Here is a 25,336-nt window from a genome sequence, read left to right on the forward strand (position 1 = left end):
AAATAAGTGGTCGGGATCATCTCCTTGAAATATCTCAGAATTCGACGCAGCCTGGAATCCTGTTCTGTTTACTGAGGTTGCTGCCTGTGGCATTTAAAGCCACCTTCACACCTGGCTATCAGCCTCCCACAACTTGCACAGTCAATGGGTGGTTATCAATGGAACCCTCTCCTCCTGCAATGGAGTTTGAAGTGACCCAAGGCAGTGTCTTCAACCCAGTGTTGTTCCACATCTACATAAAATACCTCTCCAATGCTCTTGATAACACTTTCTTTTGGTAGATGTCCCCACATTGTCTACCCAGATAGAGACAGACAGACAGACAAACAGCATCTGCATTTCACTCTGCAGATCTGAAATTAACGCGATGCTTGTCTGACAAATGGAAAATGTCTTTCAATCCTGAAAAAAATATCATAGTCATACCCTTTCACTCTGGAAAGACTCTCAAACAAAACCACCTATCTATTTCCATGGTCAGCCGCTAGATGAGGTCTAACTTTTAGGCCTCTCCATTAGCAATGACAAATCCTGGGCTGGCTCTATAGCTAAGTTGGCCTCCAAAGGCAGCCGCTGACTCAGTCTTTCCAAGCCATTTCTTGAAAAATCATACATACACAGCTGGCAAGTTTCTTCTCTACAGCTCAAAGGAGTACTGCTTTCCCCTATAGGCTGGCACCCCAGCATCACATGCATTTGTCCTGGATTCTGTTGAATCTAAAGCTCTTAATATTATTGTGTGCCATGAAGATGCAGAAACACAAGGGCTGGTGCAGTCACATTGCAGACAGGTCGGTGGCCTCCGTTTTATTTCTGCTTCTTCTCTGGTCTTAGTTCCCTCTGCTCTCAGCCCTCTGTCCTTGATGGGATGGGGAAGGTGAGGACAGAAAAAATGAATACCAGATTTGGGTGAATTGAATGTGAACATATGTTGGGAATGCAGGTAGAGTCTGTGGACCTTAAAGTGTTCTTTGAACAATTTATTCCTGCAACGCAAAGTTATGTCAAAGGGCTGGAACAAAAATTTAATTGGTACAACTTTGCATCGTCCCTGCAACTTTGGAGCACTCGTACGTCTGTGTGGCCTTTCCCCAATTCTCCTAATGGGTGGGATACAAGGTGTTGGACATCAACCTTGTGGTCCATAAACTTCCCCCATGCCAATGCGTACTCAGTAGACAGGTTCAAAACTGAAGATATTAAACAATGCGTTTCACTGTTCAGCAGGGAAGGCTCGGGTCTGACATTTCAACCACCAAGTCGCCTTCACTTAGGACTGTTTGTAGGAATCATTTGCTTTCTTGTATAAAAGTACCCTTCCAAGGTTGTTCTGTTGATTTGTTTTCACATTTATCTAAGGTACATGGGAAGAGCTTGGACATAAATCATATGCATAACAAGAACATTGTTAAATAATTAATAAACATGTTGGGTGTATGGGATTTGAACCCAGGTTCATTGCATCATGTGCCAGGGGGTTCATATTGGCTCTACAAGGCCAACTTGCAAATTTTGTGTTGCAAATACAATACAAGCAGTAAATCATATTTCATTAATATATATATATATATATATATATATATATATATATATATATATATATATATATATATATATATGTATGAAGGAATACTCAAGAGTAAGAATACATATGGACCATTTTGCACAACTTGGCTCGAGTAGTTCCATTGATGGTTTGTTCCAAATGCTTAGCTGACACAAGTAATCATATCTGCATTCATAAATTTCTGCACATCGGATGACGACAACCATTGACTTTTAAATTATCCTCAGAAAATGTATTTTTTTTCCATCTTCAAACGAACCTTGAAGAGTTTATGAGTTGCAGAGAAGAAAGTTAGCCTTTTCTATCCGCATGATACCCTGCCTCAGCCATCATGATAACCTTGCAAATAGGCACGCTTGTAATCCATCTTCGATATAAATGTCATTACCCTGTTGAACAAATATACCATTCAAGGAAGCTCATTGACACAAGGAGGTAATTTAGCACAAATCAACACTGCAGCACTCCCAAGTGAAAATGCAAAATGTGCCAATTATAGCACAAAGCACAGGCACAAGAATGGCCTCGACATCAGCACACAGTGGTCTACTCTTTTTGCAAGACGTCATCACTTCTCTGAAGACGGCATGCTTCGAGATGCGACACCCAGGGTGACGCTCGTCGACGATTGAACTCGGACTATACAGCTTATGGTGAGCACATTACTGGCAAGTTATATCCTGCCTTTTGCATATTATAACTATGACGACATATTAATAGGGTAGGGAAGGGGTAATAATCCCCCCCCCTCCAATTGTTATGATACCTCTTGGGTTCTGGATGTTCAGTGTCCTGAGTGTATTCAGCAAAAGTCTCTTCGACTGCCACATGAAAAATGTTCAGTATACTGAACGACATTATCAAGAACGATGATTTAACCAACACCAACACACACACACACACACACACACACACACACACACACACACACACACACACACACACACACACACACACACACACACACACACACACACACACACCTGTATAGGTGGGGGAGGCATATTGCCCCCACCTCACACCATTCTTAAGTAAAGATCACCAATCTCAAGACAACTCAAGACAACACTCACTGTACTGAAAAACGTGGGGAGACAGGAATACTGGAGTGTAAATTGTGGAGACTCGTATTACCTTCCCTCACCTGGAGGTGGTGCGACATGACACACATTTACATGGAAAATTTCCATACCCCCCCCCCCCACGACCACTGACAAAGATAAAAAGGCCCCCTATACACTAATTGGGGTCATGCTGATCCAAAAGAAAAAGTCTGAATCGGCCCACGACTGTGGGAGGAGTATGATGCAACAAACAACCCCATAAACACCGGTCGGTGAATTAAGGTGAGGATAAGGGAAGAAAGGGGGAAGTGATTGTGAATTTAACGTTCCATCTTCATTTACTTTTAACATTGTTATTAAAGGCGCTGTCACACCTTGACGATTTAGCCAGAAATGGCAACGTATAAAAATGTATGTAAAACCTTGGCGTACGCTGAAATTTTGAAGTTTTTTTTCAAAGTTTTAGTCGTATTCATAACGTGTCGGTCGTATGAATAACATATTAGTAACGTACACAGAACGTTTCGTTGTCTTATAGATAACTTATACCAACAAATGATTAGCGTGTTGTCGGCGTTCACAACCTATGTCCAACGACAGTTTAACTTAGGCATAGCGCGCTGCACGTATCGCCGACGATCACGTGGCGTAGCCTGTTAAAAACCTGCCGCACGCAGATTTAAACCATAACCGCCTGAAAATTGGAAGTGTCAACCACGGTCACACCTTGACGATTTAGCCAGCGTTTGCCGACCTATGAGAAATGTGTCTAAAACGCTGGGACACGTCGAATACGGTATGGGTAAGTTGTGAATACGTTAAGAGCACGCTGAAAAACGATGAAGTACGCTGTCATACGTCGTAGTACGTCGTAGTACGTCGTAGTACGTCGTGAAATTTCAAGCATGCTGAAAATTTTACGACGTACTCGCCGTATGGCTCACACGTTCCGCTACGCTGGCCATAAGTTGTAGGCACGATATGCGATCGTTGACACACGTCGACACAAGTTCCTTGTAAGTTACTCATGAGCCGAAACACGTCGAGGTAATGTTGTGCATACTCGAAACTTATTTTCTCCCTCAAGGCACATTTTCTTTTTTTCTCCTTGGCTCCGTGAAGGCACGTGACGAAATATCTGAAGTTGTTGTTGTTGTTGTTTTTTTATTATTTTTTTTTAGTCTATCACGAATTTTAAAATATATTCGGACATTTGCTTTTAAGTTTCGACGTCGACGTGACAATATCCTCAAACAGAAAATATTCACAGAGGAGGAACTAAGAATAAGACATGAGCAAACTGAAGAGGCAATCGGACGTGACGTAACGGCACGTGACGAAATATCGGAGGTTATTGTTCTTGTTTTTGTAAACGCTGCCAATACGCCATTATACGGAAGCTGTAAATTAGAAACACGTTCAGAAAGTTCTGTGGTCATCCGAAAGACGTCAATCAAATACGTCTACATATGTGAATATGCGTTGGAGGAACGTTACACATAGGTTAGAAATAAGTTTTGGGTATGCTAAGCATTACCTCGACGTGTGTCAACAATCGCGTAACGTGCTTACAACACGTTACTCATAGGTTATAAATAAGTTTCTGGTTCGCTAATCATTACCTCGACGCGTTTCGACTTATGAGTAACTTACAAGTAACGTGCTTCGACGTGTGTCAACGATCGCATCAAGTGCCTTGACGTGTGACAACGATCGCATAACGTGCCTACAACACATTACTCATAGGTTATAAATAAGTTTCGGGGAAGATAAGCATTACCTCGACGCGTTTCGACTTATGAGTAACTTACAAGTAACGTGCCTCGACGTGTGTCAACGATTGCATAACGTGCCTCGATGTGTGTCAACGATCGCGTAACGTGCCTACAACACGTTACTCATAGGTTATAAATAAGTTTTGGGTACGATAAGCATTACCTCGACGTGTTTCGACTTATGAGTAACGTGCCTCGACGTGTGTCAACGATCGCGTAACGTGCTTACAACACGTTACTCATACGTTATAAATAAGTTTCGGGTTCGCTAATCATTACCTCGATGTGTTTCGACTTATGAGTAACTTACAAGTAACGTTCCTCGGCGTGTGTCAACGATTGCATAACGTGCCTCGATGTGTGTCAACGATCGCGTAACGTGCCTACAACACGTTACTCATAGGTTATAAATAAGTTTCGGGTACGATAAGCATTACCTCGACGTGTTTCGACTTATGAGTAACTTACAAGTAACGTGTGTCGACGTGTGTCAACGATCGCATAACGTGCCTACAACTTATGGCCAGCGTAGCAGAACGTGCGAGTCATACACTGGCATACGTCGTAAAATTTCAAGCATGCTAAAATTTGAGGACAACCGCAAAGTACAACGATGATAGCCAGCGTACTACGACGTATGGCAGTGTTTTTCAACGTGCTCTTAACGTATACCAAACTTACCCATAACGTATTCAACGTGTGCCAGCGTTTTAGCCCAATTTTGCATACGTCAGGCATACGTTGGCTAAATTGTCACGGTGTGACAGGGCCTTAACAAACGGCAACAGGAACAATGCAGGCATGATTGGCCAAATGGCCTTCTCATGCACCAAAGTTACCTGTGTAACATTGTTAAGTTAAGAACAGGAATAAATGGGGAGGTCAGGACAGACTTGGGGGTAGGAGCACATGGAGTTGGAAGAGGGAGATTGAGATGTTGTGAAGGTGGGTGGCGGGGGGGGGGGTGAGGAGTTGAAGAGGAAAGATGGAGGGGATGACAGAGTTGGGTTGGGGGAAGGGGGGCAGAGAGGGGAGAGTGTTTGGATTGAGGGGCTTGAAGCTTTTGAGGGGGAGGAAGAGTTGAGGACTTTGGGTTGGGAGGGGGTTTGAGGATTTTAACAAAGGGGGAGGGGAGCATATAGTTTGGGTGTGGTGGTGGTGGGGGGGGGGATTGAGAGAAGACAGAGTTGTGAAGGGGTTGAGGACTTGGGATTGTGAATTTAATGTTTCATCTATATTAATTTTAACATTGTTATTAACAAACGGAGACAGGAACAACACAGGGTTGATAGGACAAATGGCCTTCTCATGCACCAAAGTTCCCTTGGTATAATTTTTGTGGGGGGGGGGGGGGGTGGGGGGCTCCACAGGGTCGTTTGGGTTCTCGGAGTCATTATAGGTCCTCAGGGTCTTTTAGGTACTTGGGGTTTTTTGGCTCCTCAGGTATTTTGACTTTCGGGTATTTTGGGTCCTCGGGATCTTTTGTGTCGTGTGAGTCTTCAGGACCTTTTTTGTCTTTAAGGGTCCTTTGGGTCTTCAAGGTCTTTAAGTGTCTTTTGTGTATTTTGGGTCTTCTGGATCTTTAAAGGTCTTTGGGTCCTTGGCAGGGGGGGGTCCTTTGGGTCCATTGGGTACTTTGGATACTTTGGGTTAAGGATTTGAGGTGACAATTGTGGGTGACGTCAGGTAAGCTGCCGAACCAGTGGGTGAAGAGCGGACATACATACATACAGTACATACATTATTCATAGCAGTGAAAATTATCTAAAAATCATAATGGCAAATTTATACAAGGGTCATGTATTTCTTAGATATGCAAATGTAGTGAAATTATTGACCCCTCCCATTCCTGTGCAGCCCAAAAAGTGACCTCCTCTGTACGATAATGTCCTTACAATCCCTCGTTCTTTCTCTTAGTGTTATGAGTTTTAATTTTCTCATTTTAACACCCTTTTACGAAAGTAATAAATAGATCGCTCTGAATGTTGAAACAATTGCTATGGGATTAAGCCACAGTGAAATTATTATTGCATAGTTAAAGGCGCAGATATTAAAACAGAAACCCAATGCAGTTTATTGTCGTCCTCATGAACCATTTTGTTCACGATCGTGTTATTTTCCTTCAACCTAATTATGAACCTGGTAATTACATTTCACTTGTGCATGGCGCCACCATTTTCTCATCCTGTTCTGCAAGAAACTATTTTTGCAGGATGCTTAGTTTAGATACTGGTGTTTCAGGATTTGTCCTAGAAAGTGGAAACCTTCCCAGATCACAATGCAACAATGAAATTCCATGATGAAGAGGTGACATTGTGATTATATGTATACGCATATAGCTCAGCAGCAACAGCACAAAAACTGTGAATCAGGGTAGTCCGGAGGTATGCACTCGCCTTTGAATTGTCTAGCCTGGGTTCAAATGTCGACCCAGCTATAAACTGTCATAATTGTGTTTCACCTGCAGGGCGATTCATCAATGTGTGCACATCCCTCGGATGGACGTTAAACCCAGTGCCACATCTGTGAGCATTAGTTGGAGCATGTTAAAGATCCCAAGTTGTCTTTAGTGAAGGGTGGGTGAGCTATCGTCAGCACTATGAACAAATTACACATTCCTGATGAACCATACAGGGGGCACTGGATCATCGGCACAGCCGCATCACTCAGCCAATGATGCTACTCACAGAAATGTTCATATGGAAATATAAGAAGAGAACACCAAATTGTGTGTTCAACTTTATAGTGGGTTCAACTTTATTCTTCTGGAATTTCCTTCCAGACGGAGAGACTCTCATATCAGAAGTAAAACGAAAATAAAGGAAAGCTGTGTAAACACAAATAGTTGACTTGGATGGAGAACTAACCATGCAACATATAATTTATGGAACCATCAGTATCCAATGACTAGTTTGATGCATCAGGAACAACCAAACCAGTCAAGTCTGAAAACCTAAAAAAAAAAAAAAAACAGACATCAAGAGAACTCATAAAGTGAAGCAAATTAAAGTCACGCCCTTCATAGTCAGGGCAACTGTCCTGATAAGAAAAAACAACCCTCTTGGAGTGCATGAAAGGAATACCACGAAAAACCATAACAAATGAGCTACAATTGGCAATTTGTAGACAATCCCTAAAAGGGACGGAGGAGTTCACTGACAATCCTTCGACCAAAGAGGCGATGATGTAGGGACACCTAGAAATGCTTCTGTGTTTCAGGTTTTAAAATGTCGCAACGTAAGAAATGGAGATGGATACTTTGGATTCTGAATAGGCCTTGTTTTGACTTTTGATACTCACAATTTCTCTTTTGACTTATATTGGGTCACGAAATCGGTGACCCTTATTGTCAGTAATTCTGTCTGTTTGTTTGGATGTTTGTTCGTTTGTCATCAGCATAATTGGTAGTAAACGTGGGCAGATTTTGACCAAACTAGGGTGGTAGGTGTTATGACTCTCCACTCGGCCGAGTAAGATGACAGAGTCAGATGAGGATCCTCGAATTACACGTTTTATTTCCGAAGACCACACGCATGCGGAATGTGACTCAGTGACCCTTCAGTCAGGCTCCCCTGAATCACATTAAGAATATGCTTCAAAACAATCACATATATAATCACACAAAGCAAAACTGGGTGTGGACTAAAAGTGTAAAGGAAAAACTGGGTGTGGACTAAAAGTGTATGCTAAGGGATAAGGAAACAAAGAAGTAAAAGAAATAAATGTGGCAGTGGGCTTCTTTCCCCCCTCCCTCGGGCCCTAGGGGAAGTTGAATCGGTCAATTCTCAGATATGCAACCACAGTTTCCAAGCCACCTACACAACTCTCAGATATGCAAGCCTTGCAAACTAATAACTTTCCTACACTCCTTCACTAGCACCTGCTGATAACAAAGGCAAAGCTTTGGTGATCACTGAGAATAGGAATGTGTGGGCAGCATACACTGAAGGAACAATTCCACAGTTCTCTCCAAGGTTGCACTAAGGGCACACCACCACAGAGCAACAGGAAGGGTGATAAGGGCTTAGTTTCCAAGAAACAGGAACAGCTGGGCTCTGTCCAAAAACAGTGGGGTGCATGGAACATTGGTAGCCTGAAACATTTAAAGCAACATTTTAAAGCAAGGTTTGAATAATGCACAGTTACAAGCAAGGTTAGAATCCTGACAGCTGATTAACACACAGCTAATGGTCCAAAATATGACCACCTAACATATCATCATAACAGTTTCCCTCCTTGGTCATATTTTGACCATTCCCAGCCACACCTGAGACTCACCGACCGAGTGGACCCCTATTTGGTTCCTGTAGCAGCTACCCCTAGGCCCCCGCGCCTGCCAAACGGGATTTACGAATGCCGTGGATAGCCATCAACATTCTCCAAATGAGAAGTCCCCAACTGCCGGTGGTTCAGGTTAGCTTCTGTTACCATTGTCTTCCCCCTTTTGTCCTACCCACTGCCACATGCCTCCCGTTTAAGCTGCAGTGTATGAATTCAATGCTAAGTCCACACCATATTAACATGTAATACTGTTCTATGTTAGCAGCAGTGGTAATACTATTGTTTAAACAATTATACATAAGCAAGTAGCAAAAGTAGTACTCAAGGCACGGGTGTAAGCTCGTCCAGCGCAGGAGTCACATCTTGCACTGGAAGGCAAAACAACACGCACTCTCCTGGGTTAGTTATCTGCTTCAACAAGGAGGAATGGTTGTAAACCTTGGCCTAGGTCCACGTGTATGATGTCCCCCTGAAGGCCCTGGTCGTCCCCCTCCCCATTACTGGCCAAGTCGTCCTCAACAGAGAGTTCGCTGTTAATTATTATAATGGCCTGGGTGAGGGGTGACGGCGCAGCACTTCTTCAAACAAATGGTAATGAGAAGTTTGATTAGAAACACCCCAAAAATTACCACCACAATGATTAAAAGTACTGACCTATTAGTCGCAACAACCAACCTCCCCAGCCCTGGAAGATCGACTTCCACCATGCATAACCTTCCTCACGTTCCACTCGATTGCTTGTGAGAACTTCCACCACCTTTTTAATTCGGGCCACCGCACGATTAGTTATGTCCTTCGGGTCCGGAATCCAGACGCAACATTCTCCTTCAATCATCCCGCATACCCCTCCTTGCTCTGCTAGAAGCATGTCTAAAGCTACTCTGTTCTGCATTACCATAGCGCGCATTGATACCAACATCTCTGTTAATTCTGTATAGTAAGCCATGGTTACATTACCTAAATATTCCAAAACTTAGAAAGCTCATCTAACCTAATGCTATTAATAGTAGTACCGGCATGTGGCATGAAAAAGCCAAGAGCCTTCTCCCACCAGGTGCCTTTGATCACCCCTAAGCGCTCTGATACACCGGCCCATCCCTCTGGATCCCCTGTCTCTGATGCGCTGCGTCGATGCCGTGGTGGTGCAGGGGTAGGGTAAAAAGTGGTCTTAATTCTGCTATCCGGAACTACTGAAGCTAAATAACAACTCCCTTCCCACCCTTTTGGTAGGTAGGGGTAAGCCTTGTCCCCGCAAACCAAGTGAATGCCTTTTGGCGGGATCATCCCGTTGTCATGGTGTAAGGCTGCTCTTATTGTGAATGTTACTTGTTCCTCTACCTGGGTGTCCGGGTTAACAGCGATGACTTCCTGGTCAGTTGATTTCGGGAGGGGAAGTTGAATCTCACATTCTGACTTTCCCATTCTGTTTGCTCCCTGTCCTGTAAAACAGACTGCTCCCCTGGTGTTTTCTACCCATAGGGGAGATGGTACCACCATTACATTAGCACTCGGATTCTTCTCTGCATAGACCCGTTGTGTATAATCACGGGCTGAGGTCTCAACTTCGAGCCCTTCTACTGGTCCGGTTACATGATTGAAGATGGTTAATGGTAGTACGGAAAGAGGAAGTCCGGTCACGAGGCCAGATGGTGGTTTAAGGCACACCCAGCACTCACTCCGGTTCTCAATGTTTGCTATCTCTGTGGTTAGGGCTACAAAGGTATTCGGGGGCCTTGTTGGTGACTCCTTTCTTTGTACAGTGAAGTGTATCCAACTACTCCGTGCTGTGTGGTTGCTCCATAGAACGCGGCAATAGTATGCCAAATGGGTGTCGTCTGGTACTTGTGGAATTCTAGTTATCAGACTCGCGTGCTGGCCCCATTCATATCCATATCTGGTGGAGGACCCCTTCTTTACTTGTCTCGCCACTGTGTGATCCTGGCCTGCTAGTAAATGGTACCATAGGATGGCTGCAAGGCCCTTGTGTCGGTCTACCAGGTCACTGGACCCATCTGCTAGGATGCAGGGTATTTCTATGAGTTGTTGAGGTCGGAGCAGCGGTACCTTTATGTCCTTAATGTTCGGAACCATTGACGAAAAGGTTGGGTGCGGTTAACTGAAAAGACTCTTACTGTGTCTAACTCCTTGTTATGGGTTGTCCCAAAATTTGCATATTTGCTTGCTGTCACCTCTCTTGGTACCCCTCTCCTGCTACGCTGTAAAGAAGTTGCTAACTCACTCCCGTTTCCCCTTTCGTGGTCGAGGTGTAGGAGCGTGTATGGTTCTCGGGGTCTAAGGCTGCCGGTTTGCTGCCTAGTGACAGGCCGCCCTCGCACAGGAGCAGCGCTAGCACCAGGAGTTGCATGTTGTGTCGTCAAAGGTCCTGTCGCTGTTTCCTGTATTACAATGTTGTTGTCGTCTAAACCTGCCTGTTCCACGTTTGGCAGGGTGCCTGGTCCAGGTTCCGGCTCCACGTCTGACGGAGCGTTTGGTTCTAGTGCTGGTCTTTCAGGATCCCTGTTGTCTACGTTTTCAGGTCCCCGGGTCCGGCGGGGCGCCTGGCTCTGCCTGCAGTGGGTCTCCCTGTACTATCTCTCCCTGTCCTGCTGGGCCAGCCCCGTCTTGGTTCGGTGGTGGTGGAGGGGTCTCTGTAGAGATATCACGTCTTCCCCCTCGTCGTCGTCTTCACTATCCCGGTAAAGACTGAATCGGACACAGCCGGAACCTCTGCTGAGGTTACCTCCTCCGGTTCCCTAGTTTCAGCGGCTTCCTTGGGTGCCCGTTTACAGTGTGAGTGGTGTATCCATGCACTCTTACCCCTCACTTTGACGGCCGAGAGCGTGGTCAAAGTACAGTGTAGGGGCCCGGTCCACTTGGGTTGCAGGGCGTCTTTCTGCAGGAACTCTTTCAACCAAACTCGTTCAGCAGGTTGGAAATCGTGTAACGGCTCTCCAGCAGGTATCGGCAAGGCTTCTTGTACCTGTGAGTGAAAAGCCCTAATGGTAGCAGTGAGTGTTCTGCAATAGTTCATCATTCCGTCAGTCATACATGCCAAATCCCAATCTCCCATATCTGGCGGAGCCGAGACCGGTAACTCTATAGGACGTCCTGTTATTATTTCCTGGGGCGAGAGCCGCCTTGTGGCATTATTTGTTGCCCGGATTTTCATGTGCGCTATCGCCAGCACGTCTGGCCAGGGCTTTGACTGGTCCTCGCAGAGTTTGCAAAGCCGCTGCTTTAGGGTTTGGTTTTCTCTTTCTACTGCCACTGCTGACTGGGGTGGTACGGACAATGCAGTTTCTGGTTGATACCCAAGCCTTCGGCTACTTTTCCCATTACTTTTGCCGTAAAAGACCCTCCTTGGTCCGAGGATAGTCGTGTTGGAATCCCAAATCGCGGAATTACTTCCTGTAAAAGTAGTTTGGCCACTGTATCAGCTTCCTGATTGGTCGTGGCGAAGGCCTCTACCCACTTAGAAAACATATCCACAATTACCAGCACATATTGGTGATGTTTGTATGCCGGCATTTTTATAAAATCCATCTGAAGGTGTTGAAACGGTCCGGACGGGGTGGGTGTGCTCCCCGTTTCTTGGCGGCATACTTCCTGTTATGTCTACCACAGGTCGCACAATTGCTAACCACCTCTGTTGCTGCTGTTGTTACACCTGGGGCATTCCAGGTTTGACGAATAATTTCCGCCACCCCTTTTATTCCCATATGGCCCTGCGCATGTGCAGTGAGGGCGAGCCATGGTAGCAATATCCGGGGTACAAATGGTCTATTTCGCTCATCCACCCATACTCCATGTATGTTTTGCTTTGCACCCTCCTTCACCCTCCATGATTCCTGTTCTTCCATAGTTGCGAGACCTGCAGGTCCTTCAGCTGTTCTTGCGTTTGTGGACCGTCTACCATTTGCTCCACGTAAAGTTCGGTCGTTGGTTGTGGGTTCGCCTCCTCCTCATCGAGCACTGCTTTTGCCGCTAAATCTGCTCTTTCATTGCCTTTTGACACTTCATCTGTCCCTCCTGTGTGAGCTTTGCATTTAATCACTGCAATCTGTTGCGGCTCTTGTGCTGCTCGTATCAGTCGTTTGATCAAGTCCCCATGTCGGATAACCTTCCCTGAGGACGTCTTAAAGCCACGCAAGGCCCAAATGGCAGCGGAGTCATGTAAGATGCCCCAGGCATACCTAGAATCTGTGTATATGTTCAATGTCTTACCCGCACCCAGCTCACACCCGCATATCAATGCTTCCAGCTCAGCTTGTTGGGCTGAAAATCCCTTTGGTAACAATTGTTTCCTCAAGGTGGCGCTTGCGGTGCATACTGCAAAGCTAGCGATGGTTCTTCCCCATCGGTTCTTCCTCGCCGCTCCATCCACGAACAGTTCCAATTCTGCATTTTCGATCGGGGCTTCCTGTAGGTCACGCCTAGCCTTTGTCTCTTCCACCAGCACTCGTTCACACACATGTGCCTCTCCCTCATCGCCCGCTGGCATTAGGGAGGCTGGGTTCAGTGGCGAACATCTTTCGATCGTTATATTAGTTGCCTGCAACAGCACCAAATCATGTTGAACTGCTCGTGCCGCTGATATATGTTGTGTCTTATTTTGCCGTACCAGCGCCGCCACATCATGCGGTACCTTTACAGTCAGCGGAGAACCCAAAACCAGCGTCGCTGTTGCGGTTACTGCGTATTGCGTTGCTGCTACTGCCCGTAAGCACCCAGGATAGGCGGCGGCGACCGAGTCCAAATGACTACTGTAGTACGCAATCGGCCTATTCTTTCCTCCGTGTTCTTGCGTCAGCACCGCTTGGGCGAACCCTCCTCTTTCATGGACGAATAGAGTGAAGGGAAGATCATAGTTCGGTAGCCCCAATGCTGGTGCTTTTGACAAGGCCTGCTTCAATGTTTCAAAGTCTTTGTTCGCACCATTCGTCCAGGAGATCTTATCTCCCTCTGCCTCCTTTACCATGTCGTACAGTGATCGCGCCCTAACTGCATAATCAGGGATCCACTGCCGGCAGTACCCGTCATCCCGAGGAACCGCCGCAATTGTCGCAATGTAGCGGGTTTTGGGTGCTCTAGGATTGTCTCCACCCGTTCAGCTCCGAGGCTCCTCTGCCCCTGTTCCAGTATATGTCCCAAATACGTCACCCTTGGCTGCGAAAACTGTAATTTGTCTTTGCTGACTTTGTGGCCCTTTCGGGCGAGAGCTGTTAACAACGCTACAGTGTCCGTTTCACATTTCGTTTGATTGTCCGAGCATACCAACAGGTCGTCCACATATTGTATCATGACTGATCCTTCCGGGAGCTCTATGTCCTCCAGGTCCTCCTTCAGAGCCTGCGAGAAGAGCGTTGGACTATCGCAGAACCCCTGCGGAAGTACAGTCCAGGTGTATTGTTGTCCGTCGTAGCTGAAGGCAAACAAGTGTTGCGACTCTTTGGCTAGCGGTATGCTAAAGAACGCTGAGCACAAGTCTACCACGGAAAAATGCGTCGCAGTGGACGGCACCCCTGACAGTATCGTAACCGGGTGTGGCACCACGGGAAAGGACGCTTTCACACACTTATTCACTGCTCGCAGATCTTGTACGAACCTCCATTTGTTTCCTCCGGGCTTCTCCACCGGCAGGATTGGTGTGTTACATTGGCTCTTAGTAGGTATTATCACCCCTTGGTCGCGTAATGATGCTATCACCGGAGCGATCCCTTCTATTGCCTCTTTGCGCAACGGGTATTGAGCCACTCGAGGCAGGGGTACCCCCTCCTTTATCTGGATAGACACGGGCGTTGCGGCTAGCACTCTGCCCACGTCATTCGGATGTCGTGTCCATAATTCAACAGGTACTTCCTGTAGTCTTTCTTCCGTTCTCGTTTCCCTGTTTGTCTGGCGGCGTGGCCTTTCGCTGTTCATCTCATGCCTTTCTAACATACATGACAAAATCTGATCAGGTAAGCATACTTTCCATCCATCCCCCCGTCGACTGGCCTGTAAAGTGCTCTGGGTTTCACTATCCCTCCCTGGTGGTTCCGAGGCACATCTCAACCTGGTCAACATTCTTCCCAGTTCTTCGGCACTATGACCTTTACCGACCGCCATTGAGACGTGCGGGGTAAGTCCTTCTCTGTGCTTCATTAGCTCACGTTCCTTGTTAGTTAGCTCCACCTCCATTGCCGCTCCCTCTTTCCCGATCCACAAAGTGGTTGTCATTAAAAGTGCGTGTGGTAGCGTACTCTTCATGTACTCTGTCCGAGTAATCAAAATCCTGCCCTGTTTCGTCATAATAGACCGTACAGTGTAAAGGCAGTTCCACTTCTTTCAATTCAATGTCGTTGCCACGCAACCATTCCTCTACGTCCCGCAATCTTTTCGCACTTTCCCAATCCCTAGTCAGTTTATCTCTCCCCTCTTGTGACACAACCCGCAACCAATAGACTACCGGTCCGAGTTCGGTCATCATGAGGGTCATTGCACTTCCTCTTGCAATGCCAGCGGAGCATCTATGAAAACTCCGTCTTGCTTGCATGTTATGGTACATCCCATTCTGCACAACAAATCTCTTCCTAACAAATTCATCGGGGTGTGTTTGGCTACCAAAAATGCATGTTCTCCCGCAGGGGACCTACTTCAATTCGTAATTTGTCCGAGATCGGGATATCCTCTCTCCGTCCCGAAACCCCCACCACACTCACTGACTCACCTGAGAGTGGCAGGTTCTTTATCTCTCCTTGTTTTAGTGTTGACCGGGTGGCCCCTGTATCTACCAGGAATGTTACTTGTCTCCCCTCTACGTTTAAGGTCGTGGTCAATTCCCTTACATTCCGCGTTTCCCTTTGCGGAGCCACCACGGTGTCCTCATGTCAATAGTTTCTTCCTGCTGTCTCCCTTCTCCTCTCATACTCTCTAGGGGCGCCGTTGGTCTCTCTTGCTGTTGTGGTGGCCGCGAGCCCCAGCCTCGTTGTTTAGGCGGTGCCGGGCAGTCCCGAAACCAGTGCCCGGATTGACCGCAGTTAAAGCATTCTCCCTGTTTTTGCGGCTCCCTCTCTCGGTTCCAAGGCCTCCGCTGGTCCCGTTCGGCTTCATACCGGGGTTCCCAATCTGGATTTTCCCAGCGAGGCCTGCTTTCCCTCTCTTCGTATTTACGGCTTTTCAATTCAAGATTTCTTGCAACTAGAGCTTGGGTATCTTTCTTTCCCCTCCGTTCCTCTTCTCTCAGAGTCTGCCAAGCCTGTCTTGCCCTTTCAAACACGGCATCTACGTCAGCCGTTTTCCACCCTGGCATGTCCGCTTTCACCTCTCGCCTTACTTCGTCACACAGTCCATCTACGAACATAGTGTTCAGGAAATGGAGGGGCGTCTGTGCGATGTTAATAAATCCTGAGTGCAGTTCGATCTGCTCATACAGTCGTGCCTTGTACTCCCCAGGTGATTCCTTGGGATTCTGTGTGACATCCTGTATTGCCTGCCAATCCATTACCCTTGGGGCCATTTCCGCCGCAAGTTCTTCCATCAGGGTTTGTACTCTTCCTCTGTACAGTGCCTGTGCTTCCCGGTCGGCTCCCTCCGGGTAATGTCGATTTAAGGTGGTATCTGTTTCTCCTTCCATTTTTACACTCCAGGCTGCCGCACGCGGCTCCAAACCGCACTGGGCAAGACTGCATTGCAGATAAACCCTATGTCTGTCCTGGTTGCCCCCTGCATTTTTATCTGGTCGTGTAATATCTGAATGGCCCTTCTCGGGTTTTTCTTTATACATTCTTCCATGCTAGCTTTTACTCCCTAATGTCTTGTGGGGTCCATGATCTCAAACCCAATCTCCCCCTGCTGCTTGTATCATGGGGAACTGGTGAATGTCGGTCCCTCCTTTTACTCTGTCCCCTTCTAAGACAGGGTAAATTCCTTTGTTGTCCCAAGTCGGGTTGTCGTCTTTCGGTTCACGTCGTCGTTGATTTCTGCTATCTGTGCTAACGCCTGCTTCAACTTCTCCTGTCTCTCCTCACTCTGTATCTTGACCTCCATCAGCTGCGCTAACACTTGGTCTAGTTCCCTCTGTTTGTCCTCTCCCTGTGTCTTAACTTCCGTTAGCTGGTCTAGCGCCTGTTTTAGTCTCCCTTGTCGTTCCTCGTCTTGTATTTTTCGTTGGTTCACAGTCCCTTCTAGTCCGAGTCGCCTATGCTCTGTCTCGACTTGCGACTCCATTAGCCACGCGGCCAATGCTTTCCAGTGTGGTCCACTTTGTTTCGGGCCGCCTGCTTTGCCCTCTATCAGCGCATTACTCACTGTGTTTAATATCTTTGGATCTAAGGATCCAGTCAGCGGAAAAGGGATCTTTTCTTCCCGCGGTCCACTTCACCCAGTCCTGTATTCCCTTTACGTTATCGATTCCATATTTGTCACTGATAACTTTCAATGTTGTTCCTTTTGGTATCTTCTCGTTCTTTGAAGATTTATTCCCCATTCTTTTGTTCTTATCTTATTAACCGCCTAATAGCTATAAATCGTTTCTCCTTTTACACCGGGACTGAGGTCCCTTTCAATCAGCCGCCTAATAGCTGTAAATCGTTTCTCCTTTTACACCGGGACTGAGGTCCCTTTCAATCAGCCGCCTAATAGCTGTAAATCGTTTCTCCTTTTACACCGGGACTGAGGTCCCTTTCGACCCGCCGCCTAATAGCCTCAAACCCAATGAAGGCCTCTAACCTTCCCTCTCTTGGTACAGGATTCCAACCTGTTTCCTCCTTATTTCACACGGATACCTTTATCCTCGACCCTTACCGGCTCTACAAACACTGCCTGACAGCCCTTCCCCTTTGTGCTCTTCAGACAAACCGCATTCGAATCACCTCATATGTGTTTACCGTTACAGTTCTTGATTCGAGCAGATCCTGGAGCTGCGTCCGGCAGGGCGCAACCCACCAAGTGTACAGCGCTCGCCTAACTGGGGCTCCCTATTTAGGTGCCCTACGTGCGATCGCCACGTGCACCTTTTAGCTGTACCCTTTCGGTCGCTGTACACCAAGTGGAGTCCCACCGTCCACACCGCCAGCATCAGTCGAATCCCATCCTCGTCGCCAATTGTTATGACTCTCCACTCGGCCGAGTAAGATGACAGAGTCAGATGAGGATCCTCGAATTACACGTTTTATTTCCGAAGACCACACGCATGCGGAATGTGACTCAGTGACCCTTCAGTCAGGCTCCCCTGAATCACATTAAGAATATGCTTCAAAACAATCACATATATAATCACACAAAGCAAAACTGGGTGTGGACTAAAAGTGTAAAGGAAAAACTGGGTGTGGACTAAAAGTGTATGCTAAGGGATAAGGAAACAAAGAAGTAAAAGAAATAAATGTGGCAGTGGGCTTCTTTCCCCCTCCCTCGGGCCCTAGGGGAAGTTGAATCGGTCAATTCTCAGATATGCAACCACAGTTTCCAAGCCACCTACACAACTCTCAGATATGCAAGCCTTGCAAACTAATAACTTTCCTACACTCCTTCACTAGCACCTGCTGATAACAAAGGCAAAGCTTTGGTGATCACTGAGAATAGGAATGTGTGGGCAGCATACACTGAAGGAACAATTCCACAGTTCTCTCCAAGGTTGCACTAAGGGCACACCACCACAGAGCAACAGGAAGGGTGATAAGGGCTTAGTTTCCAAGAAACAGGAACAGCTGGGCTCTGTCCAAAAACAGTGGGGTGCATGGAACATTGGTAGCCTGAAACATTTAAAGCAACATTTTAAAGCAAGGTTTGAATAATGCACAGTTACAAGCAAGGTTAGAATCCTGACAGCTGATTAACACACAGCTAATGGTCCAAAATATGACCACCTAACATATCATCATAACAGTAGGTACATCTTATGATCTAGTGCTTTGGAAATTGTGATGGTTGCTAGGGACGCTTTGGTTCCCTAGCAACAACCGAAAAACCTTCAAAATCGGTACCGTTCACGCAAAATCAATTCCGAAAGCCATTATCCCACGTAGGGTTATAAAATTTGGCAAGAATGATCTACAAGTGATGCTCTATCAAGTGTATTCCAGTTTTTGTGATATATGGAATACTTTACCCGCAGCGCCTCCTACAATTAGGGTATGAGCGAAAATTGGCAAAAATTGAAGGCCCCCTAGCGACCAGGTGAGTGCAACGATACGAATGAAACTTTGCAGGTTCATGGTACTCAATGAGTACTACAACTTTGTCTCAGGATATATTGACCGATTTAGCTTTGGTCAGGGGTCAAAGGTCAATTAGTGCAAAAATCGATAATATGCGAGAGCTGGAGGTGCCTTCGCGCCAAATGCTACTCCTCTTAGGGTTATGGTCGGATGGTCATGAAAATTCACACTAATCGTCTGGAATACATTGTGCACAAACGCTCGAGCCGGATTCTCGATTTAGATCTTTGTTCACCCACAGCACCCCCTCGAACTTTGGGGATTTCCGATTTCAAACCGCATTTTCGATACTTTTCATTCAAATGGATACCGAGTAGTTTATCAGTTGATGGAACTGGATGTGATTTTATATACATAATCTTAAGGTGATTCCCTATCCACTATATGACATCCATTTTGCTCTATATCTTATAGTTTCCATGCTCGGCGACCCATCGCCGCCGACCGGCTTGTCCTGCTCCTTTGTTGAGAAAACAAAAGTTATATTAAACTAGAAGGGCACTCGGTGGGGCGCATATCTCCACCCTGTAATGCCTGATCCACGAGAACATATCTGGCCCAATAAATTTTTTAGATATCGTGTGATATATTATTTTTGACCCGATCACGCAATGGTGAAGTATCACTTAAAAAATTCCAGTAGTCGGACTCAGATCCGGATCTTCACCAAAATCGAATCAATTCGTCATGGTCAAACACCCAACCTGCCCACAAAATAGACGGAGGTAACTTGTGTTCTCATATTCTAGTATACACTTCAATTGAAATAAAATAATGATTTTAAAGATCGTTAGAAAATTCCAGAAGTTTAGTGCTTTTGAAGCAGCTGTATACACCACCCTTACACACCACCTTATTTAACATGTCTAAGTACTGTTACATGGAAGGTTTTAGTAAGTGATAAGAAGACGATTTGTGTTCTGCAGTGTTCAAGTATATCATTCAATTTAAATAAAATAAAGATTGGAAAGGTCGTCTAAATATATTAATTACGGAAGTTTACCGCTTTTTCCGCAGCATCTGTTACACCATCCTAACTAACATGTCACATTAGTTATTTGTGCCTGTTGTTTGTATCCTTTATAACGTCCTTAAAAACAGTGTTTCCTGTTTGGAATGGTTTTCAATTCATCGACTGCCAGGCAGGCAGACACATTATAAATATTATCTCACTCCTCTCCATGCACGTGTGATTGGGATGAATTCAGAGACAAAGTACTGGAAACCGGTAGGATTTTGTCCGTTTCATGTTCTGATTCTTGTTGAAAATATATTTGAAATAAGTTGTTCCTCGATCATAAACCGACATTTGTAAGCAGATGGAAGGACGGACGGACATGAACCGAATGCTTAACCCCACTTTTTTCCCCTTCACGTGTTCAGGGTAATGACAACAAATTTTCATGAAATCTTGCAAATCGATAGAAATCACTTTCTTTCGATCCTCATGTAAGACCAAGGTGACAATGAGCTGATAGTGGGGAAGTGGGGCAACAGTGGGACACAACAAGCAAGGGAACAAATTCACAGGAAAATAATGAGGAGGGGAAGAAACAGTAACCTGAAAGTAAGAGGTTTGGGTTAGGTTAGGCTAATGGGGGTAGAAAAGATTTCAGATAGTGATGGAGGATAACAGGAGATTATGGAGCATCGGTTGCTTGAAGACCTGTAGGTAAGGGTGAGATAAAACCATCCATTAAAGACGGCTGCACAAACAGAAGAAAAGAGGAACAAAAGAGTGGAAGTGTGCAGGAAGCCTTGATTTTATAACTTACACCAGAATGGAGATATAGAAAGAATGAGTACACCCTGGAGTTGCTGGGGAAGGTTGGAAGACTGGGAAAATTGGGAGAACTCAGCCGGAGGAGAGATGGTGAAACACCAAGAGCACACCGACCTGTCTGGAGAGTTAAAGCAACACATACATAACCCTCACCATGGTAGATGACAATCATGTCGATAACTTTAAATGGCATTAAGCCAGGATAGTCAAATGTGATGATGGGGCACCAGCCCATAGGGGAGTGCAATAATCCATCAAACTCTGGAAAAAGGCCATGACGGCTGTGAACAGCTCCGATTTTTTGAAGGAGACTTGAATTGACAGAGGATGTCAGGTCTACAGCCGGCTATGGAAGCCAACTTTGCTATGCAGTTGGCCCAGCTGAGGTCATGGATGATGGAGGGGCCTAGATGTTCAAGAAATGACCGCTTCTATTGGTTGATTATGGAAATAAATAGGTGGGTTCGTTTAATGATCCTTCCGTAGTGTTAGGGTGCGACTGATTTTCCAGGAATGAAAGACGTTTATTGATCAGACCAGCATGTAATCAATTTCTGATCAGCAGCGCCAACATGGATAAACACCTCTCCTTCCTCCAAAGTGAATGTCAAACCAAAACACGTTTATGCTTTGTTGTAGTATCAGCTTTAATCATCACACTTTAGGATGACGATGCAACATCGGTTTCAAGATGGGTGAGACACAGAAAAAGCTGGACCACACATGCGCATACCAAGCGCGCATGTCTACATCACTTTTTGACCAGCGGTGACAACACCAACATGTCATGGCACAGAGAGTGGTGCAGCTGCTGTCTTCCTGCCAGGGGATGGGGTTAGTAGTCTCCAACAAGAAGAGGGTTTTCCAGAGCATCAGTGGTCATTTACGTAGATGAGAAACAAGACTCGGCTGAAGACACTACTTTGTGGTACCGCAGTCTAAAATAGGGGAGGACATGAGAGAGAAGAGGATTCCGTTGATAGCAATGAATTGCCTGTATGGGTGGAGGAAGTCAAGAAAGCGACATATGAAGGTGACCTTGTGTGCTCCATGCAGCGAGATTGGCAAGCACAGTAGGATGCCAGACTACATCAAATACAAGATGTGTGTAGAGAAGGTTTAAAATTTATTATTATTATTATTATTTTCCACTGTCAAGGCTTGCATGAGAGCGAACACACATAACTTACAACAAGGGGAGCAGGAGACAATAAGGGTGGGAGAGGGAAGGAAAAAAGTGTGGAACAGAGACATGAGGAGATCTGTGGAAGGGAGAGGGATGGGGTGGGTTCTTACCTCTTGTTTGAGATTTAGGGCCTCAAACCGTTGCTGAGGTGGGAACGGCAGTATGAGAGTTGAGTGACTTGGATGGAATCCAAACTTTGAAAACCGGAAAGATGACATCAGAAGCAAGGATAGATTCCGAGGCTTTGCTATTCATTGGAAGCAAATTCACTGGCCAAGAGTTGATCGGGTCTGTTTTTTCACTCTTCTCATGGACAGGAGTTATGTGTTGCTGAGTTCCTTGTAGAGGGGAGGTGGCCAAACGATAAGGACAGACTTCTTCTTCTTAGTCTTCACTTATATGCAGCACAAGGCTGTGGGGTAGCATCATTGGCATGGGTGTGCCGTTGATGTAATGCCCTCTGGTGGTTAGGGCAACAACTCTAATTTGTTTACGGTGTCGACGACAGCTAGCCAACTTTCCACAAAGGACACTGTGGCATCTTTAACGTCTGCCAACAAATGCTGGCAGACGGAAGACCCATTTAACGTCCATCCGAGGGACGGTTCACACATTTATGAATCACCCTGCCTATGAAACACCGGGTGACACGTTATAGCTGGGTTGGGATTCCAACCAAGGCTAGACAGCTTAGAGGTGAGTGTGTGTACCTCTAAGCTATCCTGTCATCCAAAGGACAGACTGAATATGGCAGATAGAGGTGGAGCAAGAATGGCAGAGCAGGATTTGAGAACAAGGGCACTGATGTCATCTCAGCCTGTTCAAGGCGGGAATGCACTTTCTCTTCTTTCCCAGGTGAGAAGAACAAAGGCAACGCGACGGTGTTCACTGCAGTAAAATGAGACCAGACGTGATCACTGTCTTTTCTCATCTTACTCCCGTGATCACCGTCTCATGGCATTTGTGTCATTCTCTTCCGGGAATCCAGCATGATGGTTAGGGGACACAAGACTTGCATCCAAAGTTGAGCTGTGACTGCGCGAGACTGTGTGTAAGGGGGGGGGGGAGGGAAGGATAGAGATGGAGGTGAGGCATACACCAGGGACGGATTTGAAAAAGATGCCACCAAGTCTTTTGGGAGATAGTCTGTTGTGGAGTTCAGCCATGATCAAATGTGCACAATTACATTTTCCATCTTACCGAAGGACAAACACTTATTGCATACCTTACAGAGTGATCGAAAGTTACCTTCAGTCGGATTAGCCTTCCATGTTGAGAAAGCAAAATTCAATACAACAGAGCTTAGAGGATGAATAACATGGCTGCAGATGGGATGGGATAAATCTGTGCATGAGAGGAACCAGGCTTTTGTAAAAAGGAAAAAAAAAAAAAAAGAAGAAAAAAAAAAAAGAAAAATTCCCAGGTGGAATCAATACGAGATGTTGTGTCGACGGAAGCCCAATCCTTTTCCGAGAGGGCAGATTGCAATCCCTGCCTGTTAGCCCGTGTGGTGAACAACCAGATTCTGCGGCGTCAAGTTTGCTCTCTAACAATAGGCACAGAGATATGGGCTTTGACAAGAACATGGTTTGAGGAGCCAAAAAGGGCAGAGGAGGTACAAGAGAGGTTGGATGGAAAGTTAGCTCTGAAATCGGGAAATCAAGAAGTGTAGAATTTTATTAACATTCTCTTTGTATCATAAATGTTGTTTTTAATGCAGAGTTAATGAAATAAGAATATTACCCCAAATGTTTTACGAATTGCTTTTTATTTTTGGACAGGGACTGATATCTTGTTCAAAAAGAAAAGGAAAGTCGGATGTTTAAGGCTTTTAATTAATTTTAAAGTATATTTCACTCTTTACGTCCGAATGATGGACTCTCGAGCCATGTCACTTCAACTTGCTTTGCTGCAGTGTGGATTCATTACACCGGGGAACTAATTTTTTCTTATTATCTGTTGCATATGAGATTTTTTTTTAAACTTATTCTATGTATTTTTTCAACTTATTCTATGTATTTTTTCAACGTTGATTTCAAATGTGAAATCTATTTTCCTCTTCATGCTCTCGTTTTCATGAAATTTGAAACTTGCAATTTTCGCAAAAAAAAGGACACCCATTGCTATTTGCACTCGGGATAACTTGAGAACTCGGGGTGCGATTTCGGACTTTAGTGGAAATATTCGATATCTAAACTGATAAATAACTATAGACCGCATCCGTTTTGCTGCTAACGATTTGCTCACGATTTATTTGACATCAATTTTCTTTATCTTTATTGATATTTATTTATCTTTATTGATATATATTCTTTAACTTTATGTTTTTTTTTTGTTTCAGATCTGATCATGGCTTCTTTAAGATAAGAAGACTTAAATGTGTAAATAATCCTGATGCATTCTGTTATGTATGTGGCTGCTACACACTACTTTGTCCAAAGCGCAATATAACATCGTTTGTAAGGCATGCCTATAAAGCCTATTTTGATATTCCTCTTGGCGACCAAGACAAGAAATGGGCTCCTCATATGGTATGAAATACCAAATGAGGAAATGCTTCGTGACTGAACAAAAGGAAAACGAAAGGGTCTGCCTTTTGGAGTTCCCATGGTTTGGCGAGAACTCAAGGATCACATAACTGACTGCTATTTTTGCCAGGTCAACACAAAGGGTGTCGGCAAGAAAAACCGGCAAAAGATCTCCTATCCCTGTATTCCCTCAGCACTTCGACCTACTCCACACTCTGAGGAACTCCCCGTTCCAGTCTTTAATGGTTTTGTCTTATGTGAAGATGAAGGCAGTGAACATGATCAGCAAAGCACGAGGGTCGTGATGACGGGCTTCAAGAAATGGTTTCAGAATCCGAAGCCTCCTCGTCTGATACCAAACAGTCATCAGCTCCTCAGCAGTTTAGCCAACCGGAATTGAATGACTTGGTGCATGATTTTGGGCTCTCCAAGAAAGCAGCTAAGGTATTAACCTCCAGGCTGCAAGAAAAAAAATCTACTTGACCACTCTGCAAATGTTTCATATTTCCGAAAGCGGGACCAGATCTTTGTCGCCTTTTTCTCAGAAGACAAGCAGTTTGTTTACTGCCACGATATCCCAGGTCTTCTTAGGCAATTAGGTGTTACTTCGTATAATCCAACGGAATGGCGATTATTTCTGGATACCTCTAAGCGCAACCTCAAGTGTATTCTCTTGTTCATAAACACAATTGCAATGTTTATGGAGCGGTTCCAGTTGGTCACTCAGTGCATTTGCGAGAAGAACATAATGACATAAAAATGGTCATTGACTCACTCAAATATCACGAGCACAACTGGATCATTTGTGTCGACCTGAAAATGGTCAACGTTCTCCTTGGTCAACAGAAAGGCTCCACAAAGTTTCCATGCCATCTCTGCATGTGGGACAGCCGAGCTCGAGAGAAACACTGGATCCAGAAGGAGTGGCCCATCCGTGAAACTCTGGAAGCAGGCAT

Source organism: Eptatretus burgeri, chromosome 14 (genome assembly GCF_056783735.1).
Source record: "Eptatretus burgeri isolate ZD-2024b chromosome 14, Ebu_testis_v1, whole genome shotgun sequence".
In the NCBI taxonomy this organism is placed as follows: Eukaryota; Metazoa; Chordata; class Myxini; order Myxiniformes; family Myxinidae; genus Eptatretus; species Eptatretus burgeri.